This window comes from Acomys minous, assembly GCF_964271855.1.
Source record: "Acomys minous genome assembly, chromosome: 9".
NCBI classification, from domain to species: Eukaryota; Metazoa; Chordata; class Mammalia; order Rodentia; family Muridae; genus Acomys; species Acomys minous.
The window spans coordinates 2,794,917-2,810,509 of NC_140490.1; positions in this window are offsets into that span (position 1 = coordinate 2,794,917).

The window sequence follows — 15,593 nt, forward strand, 5'->3', positions numbered from 1 at the left end:
TGGGAACTGTGAGCACAGAATGTTGTGATGTTGTAACTGTCTGTCCCCTACTGAGACTTTGTCTTAGTCAAGCACATGGCTCAAGGGATTTTAACGAGGAATGCACCCTGGAGCTTCGTTTCTAACGAATAAGAAGAGCCAGTTGCAGTGTATGTTCCTGTGAACCTAGCACACGAGTAGCCAAGGCAGAGGAGTCAGGAGGTTCAAGACCAGCCTTGGGAACATAAAGAGTGAACGATGCCAGCCTGGGCTGCATGGGTCCCTGTCTCAAAAAAAGCAAACCATATGAAAACTAGAGGATGAATCAGAAAAATCAATAAAATGGATAAGTTAGAACAATGTGTTGGCCAGATCTCAGCCTTAGTTAACAGTAAATAAACTGATAATTCCTACACAAGCCCCAGGTGAATAACATTACAGTGTATACAGTCATCAGTATCTAGATAGGATTCTCATGTTTTCTTTTCTCAGTCTGTTCTGTCTCTGTCACTAATTAAAGTAAGCTAAGCTTAATGATAAATTTATATTAAAAGTCCATAACATCAATGTGTTTATAAAGTGTGTTTATAAAGAGTCACTGAGTGACTCTAAGAACATAGAAAAATTTGTTTGTTGTTTAGAGTTTACAAGCCCAAGGCAAAGAAAATCTCCCACATATGTAAAACAATGCTTTCAAAAGTTGAGTCATCAGCCTGGCACGGTGACACATGCCTTTAATCCCAGCACTCGGGAGACAGAGGCAGGTGGATCTCTGTGAGTTCAAGGCCAGCCTGGTCTACAAAGGGAATCCAGGACAGCCAAGGCTACACAGGGAAACCCTGTCTCAAGAAACCAAATACATACGTATATATATTAAACATATATACATACATATTAAAATAAAATGTTCACATTTAACTCCACAGTGCTCGGCATTGCTATTTTTTTTTTTTTTTTTTTTTTTTTTTTAGTGTTGGGCTTTGTGCTGCTATTGCTGTCTTGTGAGACTGGCTTTTACTATGTAGTCTACACTGGCTGTGAACTTAGTCTTCCTCCCTCTGCCTCTAAAGGCTGGAATTGCCGGGCGTGGTGGCACACGCCTTTAATCCCAGCACTCGGGAGGCAGAGGCGGGCGGATTGCTGTGAGTTCGAGGCCAGCCTGGTCTACAAAGTGAGTCCAGGACAACCAAGGTTATACAGAGAGACTCTGTCTCGAAAAACCAAAAAAAAAAAAAAAAGTAAAGGCTGGAATTATAGACGTGCACTCCCACACCCAGCTGAAAATATTGTAACTATTATTATTATTTATATATGAGAGGTAGGAACGTTGTCACAGAGAGTATGTAGAAGTCAGAGGACAGCTTGCAGGAGTCAGTTCTCTGCTGCTCTGTAGGCTTTAGGGACTGGATTTATCAGGCGTGGCGGCCTTCCTTCACTTGCTGGCCTATCATCTCCCTGGCCCTGGAAATCTTTCTTTTGTGTCTGATTGTTTTGCCTGGATGCGGTTAGTGCACAGCATATATGTAGTACCTGCAGAGGCCAGAAGAGGGCATCAGACTCCTTGGAACTGGGGTCACCGGCATCTGAGAGCTACCAAGTCCCTTCAAACACACCCTGAAAGGGTACTCTGTCTACCTCAAGGCAGGACACGATGTCCAGAGCTGTCATGCCAGCACCCGGAACGCTGAAACAGACCGGCCACCATGAACTTGAGACCAGTCTGAACAACAGTGCGAGACCCTCAGTAATGACCGTTCTTAGTTGTCAACTTGACTACATCTGGAATGAACTAAAAAACCCAATCCTGCACACCTGTGGGGGATTTGTTTTCCACTGAATCTTTTCAAGTGGGAAGACGTACTCTAATTCCGATCTTTTCAAGTGGGAAGGAAGATCCCCCTGAGATCTGGGTCACACTTCCTGGTGGCAGCCTGTATAATGGACATTCAAGTGGCCTGTAAGCGCCCAGTCTTTGCCCACGTGTCCTCACCTGGTGGCGTGTTTGCTCCCTCGCTTGTGTTAGAGCCTACTTCCCCAGGATTCTGGTGTAAGCTGAAGACCAGCTGAGACATCCAGCCTCGTGGACTGAGCAGCTGCCGGAGTCTCGGGCTTTCCAGGAGGAGACGGCCATCGCTGGACTAGCTGGACCACAGCCTGCAAGCCACGCTAGTAAGTCCCTTCCTGCACACGCTTAGTTCTGCCTTGTTTCTCTAATACTCCCCCTCTCAAAACAGAACAGGCAAACCCATCAACTGGTAGCTTATAAACAAGAAATAGTTAAATCTCAGGGTTACAGAGGCTAGGAACCCCCAGATCAAAGTGCTGGCTCTGCTGTAGGCCCTGTTTCTTATTCAGAGGCAGCGCCTTCGAGCTACATACTGAAACGGTGGAAGGAGGCAGAGAAGTTCTCCAGGCCCCATTTGTGAAAGCTTTGATCTCATGTCTTAGACACACACACACACACACACACACACACACACACACACACACACGAAAGTGCTACTTCTCAACACCCACCATCTCACAGAGTAGGGTTTCAGCACAGTTTGGAAGGAGTACAAGCATCCAGACTATAGCACTAAAAAATTTTAAAAATTTAAAAATGGAAGCAAGAGGCTGGAGAGATGGCTTAGAGCTTAAGAGCAGTCACTGCTCTTCCGAAGGTTCTGAGTTCAACTCCCAGGCCCTACATGACAGCTCGCAACCGTCTGATGCCATCTTCTGGTGTGCAGATGTACATGCAGACAAAGCAACCACATACATAAAACACATAAATAAAATTTTTAAAAAGAAAAAAGAAAGAAAATGGAAGTCAACGCTGGCCTCTAAACTACAGCTGAGTGGCAGGCCCAGGAAGATCTGCCTGTTGATGCTGTTAATAGCGTCGGTCAGGGCCTCAGAAGAGCTGCATAACCCGGATGTGTGCATGCAGGTCTCATTTCAACACTCTGCTGCCTGTCAGATCGTGAGTCACAGGTCACCTGGGTGACCAGCTTAATTTTATAGGCAAAGAAACAGGATAAATAATTTACCAAACAGCACACAAGAACTGTTGCCAGATCAAACGCCATCCTGTTAATTCCTAACTGTCCTCCTGACCGGTTCCTGCAAGGCTGGCAAGATTGCCCTGCCGTCCGGTCCCAGACTGCTTAGCCCAAACACTGACATGCTTATGACTCACAACACTAAACACACAACCTGGATTAAAAAGGGAGTTTCAGCTGGGCGCAGTGCCACACGCCTGTAATCCCAGCACTCGAGAGGCAGAGGCAGGCGGATCACTGTGAGTTCGAGGCCAGCCTGGTCTACAAAGTGAGTCCAGGACAGTCAAGGTTACACAGAGAGACCCTGTCTTGAAAAAAACAAAACCCAAAAAGTCGTGTACTTATAGGTGTGTGGACTTATGCCTGGGTCTTCAATTTGATTCCATTTATCAGCATGTCTGTTTTCACTCTAATACCATGTGGGTTTGTTTGTTTGTTTTGTTGGTTGGTTTACTATAGCTGTATAAAACAATATGAGGTCTGGAATGGTGATAACCTCCAACACTTCTTTTATCACTCAGAAAAGTTTTAGCAATCCTGGGTTTTCTGAGTTTCCACGTGAAGCTGAAAACTGTCCTTTCCGGTTTCTGTGAGGAGTTGTGTGGGAATTTTGGTGGGGATTACGATGACTCTGTAGTTGCTTCTGGCAGGAAGGCCATTTCATCCCTCTGACCCCAGCATGCGATGTCCTTCCATCTTCAGGCAGCTTCAGTTTCTTCCTTCAGTGGCTTAAAGTTCTTATCACACAGGTCTTTTGATTGCTTGATTAGGTTCCCCCCAAGATTTGTTTTTTGAGGCTATTGTAAAAGGTATTGCTTTTCTGATTTCTTTCTCAGTCTGTTTGCCATTCAGACATAGGAAGGCTACAGATTTTGTGAGTTAATTTTGTATCCTGCTACTTTGCTGAAAATGTCTATCGGCTCTATAGGTGTTTTCCTGGAGGCTTTTTGTTCCTTTTGTATAAAAAATCACATCGTCAGCAAATAAAGATACCTTGACTTCTTCCTTTCCTACCTGCTCGCCTCAGTCTCCTTCAGGTGGCTCCTTACCTCAGCTACGACTTCAAGTACTTATTGAATATGTATGGAGACAGTGGACAACATTAATTAGTTCCTGATTTGACCAGAGCCCTGGCTGGCTGGCCTGGACTCAGTCTGTTGACCAGGCTGGCCTCGAACTCACAGAGATCCACCTGCCTCTGCCTCCTGACTGCTGGGATTAAAGGTGAGGCCACCCTGCCTGGCTCCAGAACTTTTACCATGAAGGGATGCTGGGACTTGTCCCAGGCTTTTTCTGCATCTAATGAGATGATTACATAGTTTTGTCTTCCAGCTCATGTGGTAGATTGCTTAACCCTTTCTGTATTTCTGGGATGACACCTACTTGATCATGATTATTTTTCTGATGTGTTCTTGGATTTGGTTGCAAGTATTTTATTGACAAATTTTTGCGTTTATGTTAAGGGAGGAAATTGAACTGTAATTTTCTTTCATTGTTCGGGCTTTGTGTGCTTAGTTATCAGTGTAATCACGTAACAAAAAGCATTTGGCCGTGTTGCTTCTGTTTCTATTTTGCAGAATTATTCAAGGAGTATTGGCATTAATTCTTTTTTGATGATCTGGTAGACTTCTGTACTGAATCCATATGAAACTGGGCTTAATTTTGTTGGTAGACTTTCAATTACTTTATTGCTAGAAGTTCTAGATCTATTTAACTTATTTATCTGACCTCAATTTCACTTTGGCAGGTTGTATATATAAAAAAATCTAGCCGGGCGTGGTGGCGCACACCTTTAATCCCAGCACTCGGGAGGCAGAGGCAGGCGGATCGCTGTGAGTTCGAGGCCAGCCTGGTCTACAAAGTGAGTCCAGGATGGCCAAGGCTACACAGAGAAACCCTGTCTGGAAAAACCAAAAAAAAAAATAATAATAAAAATAAATAAATCTATTAATTTCTCTTAGGTTTTCCAGTTTGGACTATAGGTTTTTAAAGTATGTCTTTATGATTATCTGGATTTCCTTGGTGTCTGTTGCGATACTCACGCTTTTATCTCTAATTTTGTTAATTTGCATCTTCTTTCTCTGTCTTTTAGTTAATTTAGCTAAGAGTTTATTAATCATATTAATTTTCTCTTTTTTTTTTTTTTTTTTTTTTGTTTTTCGAGACAGGGTTTCTCTATGTATCCTAGGCTGTCCTGGACTCACTTTTGTAGACCAGGCTGGCCTCGAACTCCCAGCGATCCGCCTGCCTCTGCCTCCCGAGTGCTGGGATTAAAGGCATGCGCCACCACGCCTGGCTTCATATTGACTTTCTCAAAAGTTAAATTCTCTGTTTTATTCTTTGTATTGTTCTTTCTTTGTTTATTTCTATTTTATTTACTTCATCCCCGTAGTTTGACTATTTCTTGTAGTTTATTCCTTGGTTTTTCAAGACAGGGTTTCTCTGTGTAGCCTTGGCTGTCCTGAAACTCGCTCTGTAGACCAGGCTGGCCTTGAACTCAGAAACCTGCCTAATTCTGCTTCCTGGATTCTGGAATTAATATGTGCACCATCACTGCCAACTTGACCTACATCTTCCAGGGTGTTGTTAAGCTGCTACTGTGAGGTCTCTCCTGTTGTTTTGGTGTAGGCGCTTAGTTCTGCCTCTTACAACCACCTTCCTCATGGCCCCTGAGTTGGGGGATGTTGTGTTTTCATTCAGTTCTAAAAAGTTTTAAACTTCCTTCTTTATTTCATTGGGTTGTGGGTGGTTTAGTGCCCATGCTTCTGTGAGGCTCCTGGTCTTCTGTTCTTGCTGCTCTCCAGCTTTAACCCACTGGGGTCAGATAGGATACACAGCGTTACTGCAATTTTTGAAATTTATTTTTTTGTATCTACTGAGACTTGCTTTGTGTCACTTATGTGGTTGATTTTGGAGAAAGTTCCGTGAGGTACTGAGAAGAAGGTATATTATTTTGTGTTTGGGCAAAATGTTCAGTAAATATCTGTGAGAGCCATTTGATTTATAACATCAGGCAGATCCAGCATTTCTCTGTTTAGATTTTGTCTGGCTCAGCTGCTTATTGGTGATAGTGGACACTGAAGGCTCCCGCTATCACTGTGTGATGGGCAATATGTGATTTTATTTTATTTTACTATTTTAATAATATGTGATTTTAACGTAGTAGTATTCTTACAAGTTTGGGTGCCCCTTGTATTTGGTGCATAAATGTTTAGAATTGCAATGTCCTCTTGGTGGATTTTTTTCCTTGATGAGTGTCTTAGTTAGGGTTTCTATTGCTTTGACGAGACACCATAACCAACAGCAACTCTTATAAAGAGGAATATTTAACTGGGCTGGCCTACAGGTTCAGAGGTTTAGTTCACTATCATCGTGGTAGGAGAAATATGGCAGCATGCATGCAGACATGGTCCTGGAGAAGGAGCTGGGAGTTCTGCTTGCTGCTGCTGCTGTTGCTGTTGCTGTTGTTGCTGCTGTTGTTGCTGCTGTTGTTGCTGTTGCTGTTGCTGTTGTTGCTGCTGCTGCTGCTGTTGCTGTTGCTGTTGCTGTTGCTGTTGTTGTTACTGTTACTGTTGTTGTTTTGAGACAGGGTCTCTCTGTGCAGCCTTGCCTATCCTGGCCTTGCTTTGTAAACCAGGCTGGCCTCGAACTCACGGAGATCCGCCTGCCTCTGCCTCCCGAGTGCTGGGGTTACAGGCATGTGCCACCACATTCCTTGTGTTTTCCTAAGTGTGGCTAACCTCTTTAGGTTGCTGTGTTCCTTCTAGAACCTTTTGTAGAGCTGAATTTGTGGGCAGATACTGCGCAACTCTTGCTTCTCAGGCAATGCTTTTCCTTCTCTGTTTGTTTTGCTAGTTTTGCGGAGTTCATTAGTCTGGGTTGGCATCTGTCGTCTGTTGGGGTTCGTAGAACATCTGTCTGGGCCCTTCTGTCTCTACAGTTCCATCGAGAAGTCGGATGTTATTCTGCGGGTCTGCGTTCATTTACATGTTACTTGCTCTTTCCCCTTGCAGCTTTTGGTATTCTTTCTTTGTTCTGTACTTGTACTGTTTTTATTGCTGTGTATCCTCGGGGATGTCTTCTCTCGTCCTGTCTATGCTTCTTGTTTCTTGATAAGGACCTCATTTTTTAGGTTAGGGAATTCTTCTTCAGTCATTTTTGTTGAAAATATTTTCTGTGCCTTTCGCTTGCTTTTCTTCTCCTTATTCTATTCCTATTATTCGTAGATTTGGTCTTTTCATAGTGTCCCAGATTTCCTGGATTTAACCGGATGTGGTGGCGCACACCTTTAATCCCAGCACTCGGGAGGCAGAGGCAGGCGGATCGCTGTGAGTTCGAGGCCAGTCTGGTCTACAATGTGAGTCCAGGACAGCTGGGGCTACATAGAGAAACCCTGTCTCAAAAAACAAAAACAAAAACAGATTTCCTGGATTTTTTTGCTTGGATTTCTTTTTTTGACCAAGGTATTCATTTCTTTTACTTTGTCTTAAGTATCTGAGATCTCTCTCTTTCGTGGCTTTACTCCGTTGGTGAGGCTTACCTAAGGTTCTTGTTAGACTTCCTATTTTTTTTGTTTGTATGCTTTTTCGAGACAGGGTCTCTCTGTATAGCCTTGGCTGTCCTGGACTCACTTTGTAGACCAGGCTGGCCTCGAACTCACAGCAATCCACCAGCCTCTGCCTCCCGAGTGCTGGGATTAAATACGTGTTCCACCACGCCCGGCTTCCTAAATTTTTATATCCAGTTTTATTTCAGTTTAGGTTTTCTTTAGTGACTTCCTTTCTTTGTTAAAGTCTTTTTTGTCGTGTCTTATTTTTTTTATTATCTCATTCCATTGTTTGTGTTTTCACAGAATTTATGAAGGAATTTATTCCTACCCTGTCTAAGGTCCTTGAACATATCAGAATTGCAGTTTTGAAGAATTTATCCCATGCTTCAGCTACAGTATATTTCCCTGAGCCTCCTATGGTAGGGTTACTGGATTCTGATGTAGGTATGTGGTCCTGGCTGCTACCTATTGTGACTCGACTCTGGTGTCCAGGCATCTGGGCTTGGGGCAATTGTGATTCTGGGTGCTGATGCCTGGTCTTGGTTTTGATGGGTGAGTCTTCCATTCTGTGGTTATTATTGGCCTCTCTGGATCTTAGGAAAGTGTGACAGCTGTGGGTCGTCTGGTAGGCGGAGCTTCTGCTGGTTGGTGGCAGAGGAGAGAGGTGGGCTAGGGGAAAGGGTGGGGCGGGGCTGTTGAGTAGCATAATTCATGCCGTGACTGTACATAACACTAATCCATTTCCTTACATATGAGTATGTCTATACTTCTGATTATCTTCTTCAGAGAGGATACTAGAAGTTGAAGTGTTAGGTTAAAGTTTGGACATTTTTTTGCTTTCTGGAGACAGAGTTTCTCTGTGTAATAGTTTTGGTTGTCCCGGACTGTCTTTGTAGACCAGGCTGGCCTCAAACTCACAGAGATTGCCTGCCTCTGCCTCTCCAGTGCTGGGATTAAAGGCGTGCACCACTAAGTTTGGACATTTTAAAATCTCTCTGTCTCTCTGTCACTTTGACTCTCTCTTTCTGCGTCTGTCTGTCTGTCTGTCTGTCTGTCTGCCTGCCTGTCTCTCTCTCTCTCTAAGGTCTTGCTATGTAGTCCAAGCTGTGGAACCACATGCACAGAGTGTGTCTCACTGCTTTGGCCTCTCTGAAGGGGCTGCTTTGCAAGACCTTTTCCTGAAAAAGTGCACCCCTCCTTCCCTTTAGTTTTGATTTGGTTGTTAGTAAGGTTGCATATATGTTCATATAATTATATACATTGTATGTCTCCTTTAGTAAATAATCTTTGTGTTGCTTATTCATTAGGAGTGCAGGAAATGATGTCCTCAGTCAAAAGAAGCATTTTATTTTAGAATTTTCTAAGGATAACTTTATAAATCAACAAAATAAATTCTTAAGCTGTCACAATACAGCGACGCTGCTTGGGGCTGAGAGGTGTCTCAGTGGTTAGTGCATGAGACGCTTTTCTTTTCCCATAAAGAGTGGCTGGAGGGTTGGCGCAGCAGTCAATAGCACTTGCTCTCACAGGGGGCCTTGGTTCGGTTCCCAGCACCCACATGATGGCGCCCAACCATCCCTAACTCCAGTTTCAGGAGATCCAATGCCATTAACTGACCTTTGAAGGGTCACATATACACATGCAGCCAAAATACTATTACAGTGGAAATAAAGCTTTAAAGCTTTTCAAGTATCTTATACACACACACACACACACACACACACACACACACACACACACATACACACTCACACACACACAGACACACACAAAGCATAGCAGTGTGAATGCCAAAATACTGAGATGAAAAAGGAAACATTTCCTACAAACATGTGTCTAATAGATTTTTAGGGAGTAGTCACCTACAGATACAATCTTTCCAAAAGCAAAGGGCCTGCTCTAAGTATTGCCTCCCTCCTAAAAAGCTAAGTTTAAGGTCCCGTAAACTGGCAAGATAATTACTATATCAACAAAGGTATAGACCTGGTGTGGTAGTTCAAGCCTGCAGTCCCAGCACTCGGCAAGCAGAGCCAGGAGGACCTTCACAAGCTTGGAAGCCACAAAGGGAGCTCAGGCCAGCCAGCCCGAGACTGGCCATGGAAGACGTGAATCCTCGCACTGGAGACAGATCTGAGCCAGCGGAGGCGTGTCCATGCGATGCTCTTCAGGGAAACCTGAGGTCACTTCCCAGCACCCACGTCAAGCCGCTCACAGCCACCTGTGACTCCAGCTCCAGGGGTATTTCAACCCTATGAGGCCACCCCCACACACGTAATTAAAAATAGTAAAAAAATGTTGTTTTAAATAATTATAGAATGACCAACTTTTGCTGTATAACATATTAATACTTTCTAAATTATCTCACAATTTTTCCTTTGTTGGCTTTTTGAGACAGTGTGTAGTGCAGGCTGGCCTCAAGCTCCCTATCCTACTGCCTTGGCCTCCTGAGCGCTGATGACAGGTGTGTACCGCTATACCCAGCTCCAAACCCAGAGTGTTTACCTTAAACATTTCCAATAGCTTGTTCTTCAGTAGGTGCTTTGTGCTTCTTAAAACAAAACAAAAACAAAAACAAAAACCATATACATAGCGCCATCTAGAGGTATTTTATTTTCACGTTTTTTTTTTTAAGAACTAGCAGTTGGTAGCCCAGAATGCATGAAGACCTGGCTCCAATGCCCAGCACCAAGCATCCTGGCACTCGCCTGTAATCCCAGCACCTGTGAGACACAGGCAGCAGGATCAGAAGTTCAAAATTATTACCAGCCACGTGCATATTGTGAGGATAGTCTGGGATACATGAAACTCTGTCTGAAATTATTATTAATCAACAATAGCATTTATTTATTAAATATTATAATCATATAACATGTTATATGATTATATCTGATGCATAATTTAAATGTTAGATGTAACAATAATCCTTTTAGGGGCTGGAAAGATGACTTTGGGGTGCTCTTTCAGAGGACCCAAGCCCAGTCCTTGATTTCCACACAAAGTGCCTCAGAATCACTTACAACTCTGACTCTGTCTCTCTGTCTGTCTCTCTTTCTGTCTCTGTCTCATCTCTGTCTTTGTCTCTCTGTCTCTCTCTCTGTATCTCTTGTCTCTGTCTCTCTGTCTCTATCTCTCTCTCTCACACACTACATATTAAAAATAATGTTTTTAGGCCGGGCGTGGTGGCTCACGCCTTTAATCCTAGCACTGGGGAGGCAGAGGCTGGTGGATCACTGTGAGTTCGAGGCCAGCCTGGTCTACAAAGTGAGTCTAGGACAGCCAAGGCTACACAGAGAGACCCTGTCTCAAAAAACCAAAAAAAAAAAAAAAAGTTTTTAATATTAAAACCAAATTGTTATATCAATATATTTCATAGTCACAAAAACTTCATGCATAAAAACATCAGAGTTTTAATAGCTCTGCCATGTAAGATAAAATTTGTGTGTACATGTGTGGTACTGAGATTGAATTAGGGCTTTTTGCATGCCAGGCAAGCACTCCACCACAGGGCTGTATCCCGCCTCATGTAGGCTGTGCCTATTATTTTGCTTTTTAATACAAGGTCTCACTATGTACCTGTGGCTAGCCTGAAACTGCCTAGGTAGACTAGAGTAGGCTGGAATCTGGTGTCTCTTTTCTCAAGTACTGACACTATACACACACATACACACACACATACACACACACACAGCCCAAGAATAAAGCTTTTGTTTTGTTTTAGTTTTTCAAGACAGGGTTTCTCTGTATAGCCTTGGCTGTCCTGGACTCACTTTGTAGACAAGGCTGGCCTTGAACTTATGAGTTAGAAATTGGAGACTGGGCTGGAGAGGTGGCTCAGCGGTTAAGAGCACTGTCTGTTCTTCCAAAGGTTCTGAGTTCAATTCCCAGCAACTACATGGTGGCTCACAATGATCTATAATGTGATCTCGGTCCTCTTCTGATGTTCAGGCACACATGAGGGCAGAAGACTGTATAAATAAACAAATATTTTTTAAAAAAGAAGTTGGAGAACATACAAATCTGAGGAATTTTCAAGCAGAGAGTGTGTGTGTGTGTGTGTGTGTGTGTTGAAATCACTGTTCAAGGGTAAACACAGAGCTGAAGCAACTCTCTCCCGACCTTTGTCATAACAACTACTGAATGCTTCTTTACCCAAACTCCAGTGGACCTTGTGTGTTCAGCTTTGCCAGAGACACGGGGTCTTCATCGTCACCAGCAGATCCATCGCACGGTCCAGACACTCGCTGATATTATGACACTCTGGGGTCTGTGAGGACAGACCCAAGACACAGTTTCCTTTGAAGAGTTGACAGTGCAGTTGGAAAGCGAACCAGGATGAAATTAAGAAACACAGAACAACTTAGAAGTGTAAAGTAAAGCAATACAGTTCCAAAAGGAATCACGGGGAGAAGTCCCCATGGGCGCATGTGACACACAGCTGTTCTGATTGTTTTTGTTGTTATGTTTTCTTTGTATTTTGAGGCAGGGTTTCCCTGTGTAGCCCTGGCTGTCCTGGACTTACTATAGACCAGTCTGGCCTTGGACTCAGAGATCCGTCTGCCTCTGCCTCCTGAGTGCTGGGATTACAGGCATGCACTACCACTGCCCAGATGAAAAGCTGTGTTAACAAGCTGTGTGTCCATAGCAACTAGACAGCCACAGATCTCATGTGTCTATATAGATTACATTTTTGTTTCAAGTCTAAGTAGATTCAGGGCACCACAGTGCAATTTCCTGTTGCTATTCTCTACGTTCCTAACTCAGGCACTCTTTCTCCGAAGCGCAGCAAGGAGGAGGAGGAGTGGCTGAGGGGCTGGAGAGATGCTGGGAGGTTAAACGTGCTGTTGCTCTTACAGAGACTCGAGCTTGATTCCCAGCGCTGAGTCCAGTTGCTTATAGATGCCCGTGACACCAGCACCAGGGATCCAGTGCCCTCTTCTGTCCTCCATGGGTACCTGTACACATGTGATGCACACAGTTACACCATCCAGAGGCCACAGCTGTATTATGTCTACCCACACACCTCTGGGTAAAGAGTGTATTGCAGTATTGGGTAAGTGTGACACCTGCGGTATGTTCTGCCTTAGTGATGTCCCTGGTACTCTCAAAGAAGGCTGAAGAAAATGGCTTCCCCCTGAAAGTATGAAAAGGAAAAAGTCCAAGAGCTGCATGAGAGTCAGGAGTTCTTGTCCTATGACCATTGCTTTGCAAAAGCTTTATCCATGGGGTGGTGCTAATCCTTACTCCCAGCTCTCAGGAGGCAGAGGCAGACGGATCTCTGAGTCCAAGGCCAGACTGGTCTACAGAGTGAGTTCAGGACAGCCAGGGCTACACAGAGAAACCCTGCCTCAAAATACAAAGAAAACATAACAAAAACAATCAGAACAGCTGTGTGTCACATGCGCCCATGGGGACTTCTCCCCGTGATTCCTTTTGGAACTGTATTGCTTTACTTTACACTTCTAAGTTGTTCTGTGTTTCTTAATTTCATCCTGGTTCGCTTTCCAACTGCACTGTCAACTCTTCAAAGGAAACTGTGTCTTGGGTCTGTCCTCACAGACCCCAGAGTGTCATAATATCAGCGAGTGTCTGGACCGTGCGATGGATCTGCTGGTGACGATGAAGACCCCGTGTCTCTGGCAAAGCTGAACACACAAGGTCCACTGGAGTTTGGGTAAAGAAGCATTCAGTAGTTGTTATGACAAAGGTCGGGAGAGAGTTGCTTCAGCTCTGTGTTTACCCTTGAACAGTGATTTCAACACACACACACACACACACACACACACACACACACACACACACACTCTCTCTCTCTCTCTCTCTCTCTCTCTCTCTCTCTCTCTCTCTCTCTGCTTGAAAATTCCTCAGATTTGTATGGTCTCCAATTTCTAATTCCTATTTTGGGAAGGGATTCCCTTTGGGAAATTATATAATAACTTGTTTTTGTCGGGGAAGGAAAGACTAATGAAAATATTTCCCGAAGTTTTTATTCAGAAAAATAACTAATCATCCAGAAAAGTTAAAAGGAAGAGCAGAAGCTGGGGTGTGGGCCTAGGCACAGCTGAGCATGCCGGAAATGCTGGATTCAGAGCCAAGGACAGTCAGCCAGCACACTTAGCTGCTACTAACCTCTACAACGATTACCCATTAGTTACATACCACATGAACAGAAGCCACCACCCACCTGCATTTTACTATTACGATTATAAATCTTTTTTTAAAAATATTTATTTATTGCATATGAGTGCTTTATCTACAGAAGAGGGCATCAGATCACATTATAGATGGCTATGAGCTACCATGTGGTTGCTGGGACTTGAACTCAGGACCTCTGGAAGAGCAGGCGGCGCTCTTAACCACTGAGCCATCGCTCCAGCCCCACGATTATAACACTTACTGGCTGCCATTAACGTTCTTCATCTGTTTTTTGTTTGTTCATTGTTTTGTCACAAGAAGATTGGAGATGGGTTTTGCTGTAACGTACAATGCTGGCAGAGTGAGTGTTTATCCCTGAATGCTCTGATGTATTTTAATGATCTGCCATTGCAGTTACTAAGCCTTGACACCATCTGCTTTTCCAAGCTGCATGAAAGCCTGATGGGACGTTGCCGGGGTTGTTAAGGTAACGTGCCAAGATGGCCTCACGGCCTTCTCCAGACACTTGAGTGGGTAAGTCCGAGAAGTCTAGCATTAGCTTCCTAAAGCCACATGGCGCAGGATAACAAACATTTTATGTCTAAAATACACCCATTCACCATATTGTACGTGTGTGTATGTGAGTGAATGTGTGTGCACATATGTGTGTGCACATGAGTGTGCAGTGAGCATGCTCCTGACTTCATGTATGTAGATCATGGGTTGATGTTGGGTCAAAAATCTTCCTCTACCACTCTCCACCTTGTCTGTTTGTTTATTTGTTTGTTTGTTTGTTTATTTGCTGACAAGCCCTGGGACCCACCTGTCTGAGCCTCCCCAGTGCTGGGACTGCAGGCTCATCCTATACCGAGGCTTTACCTGGTCATTACAGATCAGAACTCAGGTCCTCACACTTTGCATATCAAGAACTTTACTGCCTTATTCATCCCTCCTGTCCCAATTTTTGTTTCAACATTTTACATGGCTCTTAACATCAAGGGGAAAAGAGTTTCCTATCCGTCTCGTTTGGGTACAGGGTGTATTAAATTTGGACACCAAACCAAATTGTGCTGGTACCAAACACCGGGTCTAGCACCCAGACAATTTCTCTGTCTTTTCTCGGGTCATGTAATTTTAAGAACCCAGAGTCACATACAGATGTAGATAACAGCAATCATATTTGAACTTTACCATCTCTGACTGAGACGTCACAAGTAAATATTGCAATAGTGGTAACAGCCACAGTTTCCCCACATTTTGATACACAGTTTGATAAAGGCTTTCCTGTAGGAATGTGATCCTTCGTGTCATTTACTAACCTAAAGTGTTTTCTGGTGTTTTTGGGGGGTGGGTGAGTTGGTCAGTTTTCTGTGGATTGTAAGAAACACATTTGCAAGCCGGACACGGGAGCATTTGCCTGTAATCCCAGCACTCAGGAGGCGGAGGTAGGCAGATCTCTATGAGTTCCAGGTCAGCCTGGTCTACAAAGTGAGTGCAGGACAGCCAGGGCAACACAGGAAAACCCTGCCTCAGACAGACAAACAAACAAACAAAACAAAAACAGAAACAAAAACAATAAAAGAAACACATTTGCATTTTAGAAGAGACAAAACAATTGAGGAAATGATTTTTAAATCACAAATATGATTTTCATGACATGTAAGAGTCTTCCTTGGGTGACCCTTGAGTTTCCGTGCTAAACCCGATTGCAGCAGCCTTGCACAGAGAGAAGCTCACAGGGCTTCCTTGCAACTGTTCACTGAACTGCTTAAATATTCACCCGAGTTTGCAGCCATCCAGCAGTGTCTTGGCTACTTTTTCTACTGCCATGACAAAACACCGTGAGCAAGGCAATTTATAAAAGAGAGCATTTATTTTGGGGGCTCCTG